The 10,060-nt window shown below is 40.5% G+C and overlaps 2 long non-coding RNA genes across 2 annotated transcripts; one reads left to right on the forward strand and one right to left on the reverse strand.

The window, feature by feature from the left end:
• The first annotated feature begins 1,785 nt into the window (after positions 1 to 1,785).
• On the forward strand, positions 1,786 to 5,318 carry LOC122995916. The gene is made up of 3 exons (XR_006406884.1): positions 1,786 to 2,367; positions 2,973 to 3,112; positions 5,141 to 5,318. It is a non-coding gene; the product is annotated as an uncharacterized LOC122995916 (long non-coding RNA).
• Positions 5,319 to 5,572: 254 nt separating this feature from the next.
• Positions 5,573 to 9,741, reverse strand: LOC122995711. Its single transcript, XR_006406846.1, has 2 exons — positions 7,490 to 9,741; positions 5,573 to 6,198 (listed from the first exon to the last, which is right to left on the reverse strand). It is a non-coding gene; the product is annotated as an uncharacterized LOC122995711 (long non-coding RNA).
• Positions 9,742 to 10,060: the final 319 nt, after the last annotated feature.

The raw sequence follows: 10,060 nt of genomic DNA on the forward strand, positions 1-10,060 counted from the left end.
TAAACGCAGTTAGTGAAAATACCCAAATGCAAAAAGACTGAAACTAAATAAAACTGCATTCTTAGATCTATTGGAGCATTTCAGGGTCATGAGGTGAGCATGTACGAGAAAGTGTAAACATACAGGATCACACTTCAAACACACACACTTCAGTCAGTTCAACAAAGAGTCGAGCACCAGCGAAGACCAAACAGCAGACAGCCTTGGAGATGTGTGAGCTCTCCCCCCGCTCTCCCAAAACTCTGAATCCCTCAAGTTTCATTCACATTTACTCTCTGGTCTTGTTGTTTTTTTTTTTCACGCAGGGCCACGGCTCTCACAGTTTGTTTGGACTTGAGTGACAGGCGATGTTATTTGAAGATGTGTGATGGCGCCTGTTTTTTTACGGCTTGTCATATGACTCTCCAGCGTCGACTTCAAGGCTTTCTTTGAAGTGATCAAAGTGAAACAGTGATGATGTCAAATCGTCCTTCTGGACGGAGTTTAAGGAGGCCATCATCCATCCATCAATCCATCCATTCCTCCACACACACCTCCAGTGATCCTTTTTTCGCTCCACTTGTTAACTTAAGGAGGACAACAGGTTCTGGTAGGAAAACCTCCATTTTGCATCCGTGATATCCAACATTTTCTAATATGCTGTTCTGTCCTGAAGAAGCTGTTATCTTAACTCTCTGAAACATTCACTAAGTGTGTTTTCATGCACGCTAGTATTCCTGTGAGTCTGATCTGTGTTTTCATCATATTTGAGATACAATGGAAGGAACATATTGTAGATGTATACATGATTCTACCATTATCCAGGTTTCTTTTTCTCTGTGTCGCTGCAGGCTTGTCTGATTCCTCCACATCCAGCATTTTCTGTACGAACTGAGTTCAAGTAAAGAACATTGCACCCAACCCAAAACAAAAAGAGGGACTGTGCATGCAACTAAAGTCAAAGTTCATTCTGTTTCGGAAATTTGGGACTTTTTTGTGCTTTGTTACCTGCTCACTGCTACATTTATCACTTGATTTTTGTTTTTTCATCTGATCAGCAGTAACGATTAACTGATACAAAACTTGAGTGGAGGACACATTTGTGCACATGGCACACAGTGATCAGAAACCTGGGTGAGGTGTTTACATACTACATTATCTCTGGCTGACATATTCAGGTATCTTTAAACCAGGAGAAGGGCTTGTCAAAGATTCTGAAACCATGATTTAATAAACACAAACCCATAATCATTATTGTACTAGTGAGCATGTAAACGCTCTCACCGGTGGCACTTTCCTGACGATGCTAAAACGACGTGTTTATGACCTTTCCAGAAGATGAAATGTATAGTTAACTTGACAAATGATAGCTACCGATAGCTACAGCTAAATAGACAAATAAACACCTACAGGAAATGAAAATCAGTAACTATATATGCAAAGAGGAAGACCTCACCCGCCTTAAAGGATATGGGTGGCGATTTTCTATATTTTTCTTATTGTCAAGAGGTTTTAATATGTAGCACAACAAGCTAGCGAAGCATCGTAAGCGGGGATCTGCCTCACGGAGAACAAAATGTGATCACTGTTATTATTCTCTGGAGCCGTTTCTAAACTAACTAACGTGCTCAAACTCTTCCCGATGAAGGAAATGTCAATCAGTGCAGCGGTGTGGCTCATTGACGTGTGTTTGGACAACAATAGAGGTCTAAGGCACAGAGGAATAAGATATATCAGGCTCTGGATACAAGAGATCAATTCATTATTGGTTTGGCTCTGCACATGAGATTTGAGATTGGCAGCTATATCACATTGATCGCTGGATCAACACATCCTGGCGACTGTATTTTGACTGTTCCTTCTGTTTGTATGTCAGTACAAACTCATGTCATATAACATGACACGATGCAGCCTGTTGCACTATTATATTAGATTGACAGGTGAACAATGGGAGCATAAATCTCACAGAAATTAGTGCATAGCAACATAGAGACAAAATGAAATAAAATAAAGTCTCTTGGATTACTACTTAATGAGGGTTCAGCCTCTCTTGCCCACAAAGTTTCCATCCATCCATCCCTGCCCACATCCTCCTCCTGTTTTCTCCTCCTCTCGCCTGAATCCCCGCACGCCTGTTTGTCACTTAAACGAAAGCTCACAAACTGACAGACCGATATCTGAGTCTTTAAAACGAAACTACCAGCAAATTAATTTTTCATCCTTTCTTATCAGTGACTGATGGGCCGCCGGGTCCCTCCAAAAAAAAAAAAAAAAAAACCCTCTGTGTCCCCGCGGGCAACTCCTGCAGCCTGGGAACCAAGGTTTTCATCCTAAACGGTGGTAAATGGCTCGCCGCACAAATAATGCATAAACAGCTGTTTTGCCCAAGTAAGTTATCCTCTTAAAAGATTCAGAACCCTCTCTCTCTCTCTCTCTCTCTCTCTCTCTCTCTCTCTCTCTCTCTGCCATCCCACAGTCTCCTACTCTCTCTCTCCCTATCTCTCTCACTCAGTTAATTCATCAATTTCTTATGATAGCAACAGTTCTGCTCAGCGCGGGTGTTTAAGTACCAATTAGGGGGGCGGGTTCCCCTCGGCCCGTTCTGCCACACCTCTCCTCCTCCTCTTACAACGCTTCTCTTCCTCTCTCGCCTCTCTTCCACTCTTCTTCTGTCCATTTTTTTTTTTTTTTTGTTTTGTAAATGTTTTTATAAATCCCCCCAGCTGCAGCCCCCGTCCCCTCTCCATCCACACCACCAGTCTGTCCTTCATGTCTATCAAAATCTCTTCTCTCATCTCAGAAGTCCAAACTGGAAAGATTTTCTTGAGTCTTTATTAACTTTTTAGTACTTTAAATTATTTATCCCAGATAATCACTGATCAAAAGGCAGAATGCACACATCAGTCAAGAGAAACTTCTAGCGGCCGGCCATCTCCTCAGACCAGCACACATTAGGGACAGCTTTTTAAAATTTTTTTTTTTTTTTTTTTCAGCATTTTGAACTGGATCTGCTGCTCGGACCAGGTCATCTCACACTGGAATTCAGGTGGTTTGGGCCAATGAAACTCTGCCTTTGAAAAATGTTGGTAGAAAGCAGATGGTGGACTTCCTTTCTGCACGTCAGACCGCTAAGGTTTGTTCTTCAAAAGGAAAAGCGTGTGCATGTCTGTGTGTGCGTATTTAGATTATGGGGGGGAGATGAAGCGATTTTTTTTTTTTTTTTCTCCTGATAGCAGTTCTGGCATTATAATTATGGAGGATAGGAGGGGCAGGCCACCATCTTGATTTCTGAAGTGCCGCCACTTGGCCTCAGAGTTGTCTTCAGGGTCCGACTCCTCCCGAGGAAGCGGAGACGGAGGGAGGGAGGGAGCTGATACTTTTGTGTCTTGCGTCTCTGGAGCCTCTCAGATGTCACTGCCAAACGTCACCCGGACTGCCTGCTCACTAAAACACTTCTGCCAACCGGAACACATACAGAGATACGACAAGAAGTGTGTGTGTATGTGTGTGTGTGTGTGTGTGTAGCTTCCTCGCAGAGAGCCGAAGTAAAAGCAGAACTTTGTATTCTGTTCCAGCAGTAAAAAAAAAAACCTCATTCAAGATCCTATTGATATTTTTAAAAATACAATTTATTGAAAACCTTGCCCTTCAACATAACCTTGCTCAACAGTGTGTTGTGCAATTCACAGCTTTTGTCTAGACGGGGATAATAAATTCAAAAAACAAAAAAAAAAAAGAGTTGTAGTATCATTGTTTTTATAATATTTTTGGTTTTGAACACTAGTAAATGAACACTACATATATTACAACTAAAAAGTTTGAAAAATGACGTTAGACGAGAGCAGGAACAGCTTAGAAATGGTTATGATAATGTATGTATGTTACAAGATCTATAGTTTTTTTACATTTTAACAAATTGATTAATTAGTTGTTTGACTTTGTTAAAATCATGAAGGGTCCAAATTCTAATAGCAAGTGCTGAAGTATACTCATTTTTGTAATAATATATTTTATTTATATTCAAGACAATCAAAGACACTTTACAAATTAAAAGACCCTAGCAGTGTAGTGCGGTGGAGACGGAGACAGTCAAGCATGTGTTTGGGGAGAGAGCAGCTATGGAAAGGTTCCTGTCATCCGAGGTCCAGTGATAGGACCTGGATGGTGGGGACAGGAGGTTGACTTTGGAGATAGTAAACTCCAGGAAGATACTTTTTACAGAAAGGCAGATGACAGAAACCCTTAATGAGAGATTGCACTGAGTCACAGGAGCTAACCTGGATACGATGTTAGGACTTTGATTCTTTTTTTAAGGTTGTTGACGGACAAGGAGCTGCACCAGTCAGTGATGAATGCTCTTTAGATTAGGGTCGAAAGTAAGAATTGTTTTCATTATCGATCAATCTCACAATAATTATCTCAATTACTGTCATCATTTTGTCTATAAAATGTCAGAAAATAGTGAAAAATGCCTTTTATAATTTCCAAGTGTCAAAGTTGACATTATTTTGTCCGACCAACAGTTCAAAAATCAAAGATAATCAGTTGTATGACAAAGGAAACCATTGAATCGTCACATTTGTTGCATATAAATGAATGAAATGATTATTCAGTTGCAGATTCATTTTCTGTTGATTGATTAATTGATTAATCGACTAATCGTTGCAGCTCTAATTTAGATGACAGAATACAAGCCTGACCAGAAGTTGGTGTCCAAATCTGAACTGAGGAGGAATGAGTGGATGTTTATTACTGATGCCAGACTTTACCATTGGACTCAGAGCTTCTGCGTCTTCTCGGGACTTTGCATGTTTATTTTTCCAGATTTTACGAAAAAAATCATCGTTACCCTTTACATGCTGTAATACTTTTTTTTCCTGCTTTCTCAGTCTTGCGAGATGCCCTTAATTTCCCAAACATTCTTCTTTTTCTTTCATACTTGTGTCAAATATTTATAATGATATGATCTCAGTTCCTCACCGAGTGGAGGCATGTGTTGTTTGTTGTTTATTTGTTTTGTTTAGTTTTTCAAAGGCATCTACACAAACCCGTCGCTGTTTCTCCTCCTCTTCTTGCAGGAGGCTTTCTATTTTCTTTAGCCGACACTGAGTTAAGAGAGATCTTTTCTCCAATCAAATCATGCCTGTTTTTTTTTCCACAGGAGCCTGCGAGTCAGAGCCCAGGGAAAAGGAATCCAAGAATATAAAACCCATCTTTGAATCTGTCCCCAGATTCTGAGAGCCTTTCAAGTACACCATCTAGATTCATTTACTTCCCCTTTTATGTTAGAAATTTGGTTTCATCATGGCAATTAGCGCTTTTGTGTCTCGACCAATTATTCCATTAAATTAACGACTCTTCCAAGATAATAAGGGCTGTAATTGATTTTATCCTTCTTCTCCAGCTCTAGTGTGTCGTTACACCTCATTTAAAGGGCTTTTCTACCATCCTGCCCTCATTAGCGGTTCATCTTCAGCGTCTAGGGTGTGAGTGCCCCGACAAGTGCTTCATCTCCTTACCCCCACTCACACACACTCAACATACACACACACACACACACACACACACACGGCAAATCAACATCCAAGCTGTGTAAAGTAATTTGTCAAACATTGCCTTTAATGGGATACACGGAGGGATCTGTGACACAAATGGGCGTTTGTTCCTCCCTTTGTTGTTTCCTTTCCATGCCCACCACCACAGTGCTGCCACACCAGCTGCTTTTTTTTTTTTACTTTTCTCTTTTTATTTAAAAAAAAGTCCCAACTTGCAATAAAAAGGAGAACAGAGTGAAAATAAAGCGTTAAGGAGGGGAAGCCTGGTAGATGGGTGGTTGGGTGAAAAGGCGAGGAATTGGGTGGTGGTGGTGGTGGTGGTGGTGTTGGCGGGTGGTGGAGGGGTTAAATGAATCATTCATTAGGTCCACAGAGAAAGGGAGCGAAGGGAGAAAGAGAGATAGCATGAAGGAGAGACAGAGCAGGAGGAGGAGGAGGTTGTTCAAAGGGGAACGCCGTTGATTTTTCTGGCCCATCCTAAGAAGCAGGAGGTCGGTCGCGGGGAGCCCAGGGGAACCCGGTCCATCTCCAGCAGAGAGACGGGCGTTCGGTTTGGTATAGACCCCGGCCCCCCCCTCCCGTGTGCCCCCAGGCTGATGGGGTCGGCCTCCAGATATCTCTAATGAAGCCCCTGGCCTCTTCACTGTGAGCTGCACTGGAAATACTGCAAGAAATATCAAGCAATGAACAAGAATTTTTTATTTAGCTGAGCCCGTCACAGAATTACAATCTGAAAGTTTTTGTTAAGTTACAGCACCCAGGTTGGTGGTCTTGTGCCTTTCCTCTGTTGCAGTTGTTTCCACGTTTTCTGATGTATGACCCCCTAAAAGAAAGCAACCCCTCACCAGTTATGTGTGTCTGGTGGCTGTAAGCAGAATGATTCTCCCCTCTAAGACCGTTGTTGTCATCAGGCTTGAACTTATCTTATCTTGATAATCATTTTGCAACTTGGTATCTAAGTTGCTGAGTTAATCAACATCTTTAGTTGAGCCAATAACTATGACATCAGATCACAGAGCAGCTTGGCTTTAAAAGTTCCTCACACAAACTCTAAACTGGGGAGGACTGGTTTCTGGTACTATGCACCTCATTACTGGGGTGAACTGCAACACAGCTTAAAGTTAGAGACACTGGTTCACTCCGAGGGACTTTAAAGTTTTACTAGCTGCTATTCTTCATAATGTTTGTGATCATTTTAAGTAGTGTGTCTGAGTGTGTATGATGATTGGTTTGTGATTGTGATGAGAATGAACTGTATTATTGTGATCCTGTGTATATGTAACCTGTTCTCAAGTCTCTCTTGCAAAAGACATTGATCTCAATGAGATTTCCTGAATTAATAAAGCTTAATAATAATAACAATAATAATAATAATAATAATAATAATAACAATAATAATAATAATAACAACCTCTCAAATTTATCTTGCAAAACCTTGTATATCCAGGTTGGGAACCACTGGTCTAAAAACACAAAAAAAACTATGATTCCAACAGCCAAATGTGGCCTTTTGAAATCTGTTTGCACAAAATTTGTGGGTAAATCAGTGGGATTTACAATATGTACAGCATACTGTACATAACACTCATTTGCCTGCTTATTAGCCTACAACAGCCCTGCAATAAATCAAACCTTCATGAAGGTTATAATGTTCAGTTTTTGTTGAAACTGAGAGGTGTTGATTCAACTTTATAGTAATTTTGGAGGCTGTAGTGGTGGAGGTGTTTCTAAACTTAAGTCTACCCTTATCAATAGAAAAATTACAAAAATGACGCCAAAATATAACATACACTATACGCAATTTCTGCAAAGCAAGTTTAAGTTTTAGTGCCTCACATTCTCAATTGCTCTGAATTTGGTTAAATGCTGATGAGTTTGAGGAAAAGATGTAAACGACTTACTGACTCTTCCGATTTTAATGTAATTTTTTGCAGCGTTTGAACCTTCATCCTCACCTTCATCTCTTCATCCCTCCCTCGTTCGTCTCTTCCAGCAGCTCCTGTTCTCCTTCCCACTGAGTCCCTCTGAGGAGCTGAACACACACTGAGAAAGGCCAATGCTTTCTCTCACACACACTCACACACAGACACACACACACACACACACACACACACACCCCTGTTCACCCTCAGTCTTTGATTTCTGCATTCCTAAGCAACCAGCCATCCAGGAGCCTTGAATCACCAAAACACCAGCTGGTTTATGCTAATTGTATTTCCTCATTACTATCAGTGCTGTCATTAATCCCACTAAGCTTCCTATTAATCACAACCGCACAAGATCATGAATCTGGTGATTAAAGATTGTTTATAGGTGCAGTTTGTATCTCGCTCCACAGTGAAACAAATAATCTCTAACACATTAACAGTGACTGTCTGTGAGGTTATGTATTCAGGCTGAAATTTGCCATTTACATAAAAGTTAAGATGTTTCTAAACTCAGTTAGCACCAACCAATCTTTTCATATTAAACCAGCTAACATTTGGTTATTATATAAAGTTAAATTACAGCGTGCACCAGGTTTATTGTAAAATATGAAATATAGGTGTAAAATGATGATAATACAGGTGTATTTTAGTAAGTATGGATGAATTAAAAGATTAAAACATCAACTACAGTCACTTGTGAGTCACCTTCTGTTGATCATTGGACTGATGACAAGTATTTAAACGTTGGAACGTTAAGTTAAAAGAAGCGTGTCCCGTGTTATGTCAGTTTGTATTCGTAAAGTTATATTCGACCAGTTAAGCTCCAAGTTGGGTTTATTAGAATTTTATGAAGTCTAAAGTCATCATAGAGGTCTAAAGTGCAGCACACATCAGCGCAGTGTGAATGTGATAAAATTGCTGCTTTTCTAAAGTAGGACAGTTGTGTGTCCTGGTGCCTTGAGGCTCATCAACCCTGCGATGACTTTGCGCCAGAAATTATGTTGTTCTAAAGAATCAGCTTGTTCGTGAAGTAAATATGATTCAATTCTGTTTTTGCTTCAAGAGTGCTGCATATATAAATCAATGTCACACATTTTTCTTGTTTCTCATTCTGGAAATCATAGAAACACAAACACATCAACTCGTACCAATTCTAAGTGTGAAGCCTTTTCCGCACTGCAGCTTTGTGCTGCAGGCTGTTGTCTATTAATGGATCCTGGCATTGATAAAGTCCATCGACTGACTTAATATGCTATTGCATCAACTTTGCTGTAGTTAACAAGGGAGGGAGACGCACTTCTGCAGGCAAAAGTCTTCAAAATCTTCCCTCTCTCATCGCTTTTTTTCCTTCTTTCTCTGATTTTTACCCTTATTGTAATTCCACAAATGTAGTGATATCCCCAGGACAGAAAATCTAAGAAACCTCTGATAGTGATTTTTCAAGCAATTTCCTTGTAGGTTTTTCAGCTCTCTTTCTCTCTTCTTTTCCTTCAAATCACTTCAGGGAGGCAGTCAGGCACTGTGGCGACTAATTAGATTAGCAGCTAAATTAAAAGTTGATTATTCCCTGGATATCCCCTGGAAAGATATTTACACAGTGGCATTTAACTTTTAAAACCAGCAGCTTTTCGTGAACTCTCAGCCGCGTTAGTGCGATAGCTTGAGGCCGGGTCTATAGGGACTGAGAGTTTACGTGCATGCGTATTACTCTGTGTGTGTGTGTGTGTGTGTGTTATTGTGCACATATGTGTGCATCTGTGCTTGCACGCTCACACACAGGCTAATTAAGCTAATCTAAACACTTTGAGAGTCCTTCTGATGAGGCTAATTACGGCTGCGGCTCGTCATTAGTGCTGCCTAGGCCTCGTTAAAGGAGGACAGTTTGAGTCAGATGAAACAACATAACAGCGGCCAATGAAACACCATGTTGAGCTCTGCCTGTCTGACAGTTGTTGGTCTGTCTGTCTGCATGTTTTACAGTCGTTTTTGTAAGATTTTCCTTTAAAGGGGATATAACACGCACAGTTCCAGGTTTATATTTTTATTCTGGGTCTCTACTGGAATATCTGAACATGAATTACAGTTCAAAAAGCTCCTTATTTATGGCTCTTTATGCAGGTCCTCATTTCAGCCTCTGTCTGGCTCGGGAGGTTACGTAATCAAACACTAGTAGTCGGCTTTCACTTCTTCTTCTCGTTCTTTACTCAAAATATCAACTTCTGAAATACATCTTTATATTTTTGAGCCGAAATCCAATCTGAAATATACGAGTGGACGACGCAAACAACACATGGAACAACCTTAGCAACAAAGGCTATGGAAGGACCGTATTGGTGGGACATGTGTGATGGGGAAGTAGAGGCAACATAGCTGGCTGCAGCCCTGGCTTTTGACTTGATGGCGGCATTTTTACATGCGTTCACCTCAAGAACTCTGACCATGTTTAACATAGGCATCTGACATTATAACAGTATATAAATGACAAAATCACAAAATGTATGTTAAGTTCAGTTTTAAAGAGAACCATTAAAACTTGGAGCTTAAGTATCATATCGTAGCGTTGGCCAATGGTTATGATGACATTGTGCTCTGGTCAAT

Source organism: Thunnus albacares, chromosome 13, assembly GCF_914725855.1.
Source record: "Thunnus albacares chromosome 13, fThuAlb1.1, whole genome shotgun sequence".
NCBI lineage: Eukaryota > Metazoa > Chordata > Actinopteri > Scombriformes > Scombridae > Thunnus > Thunnus albacares.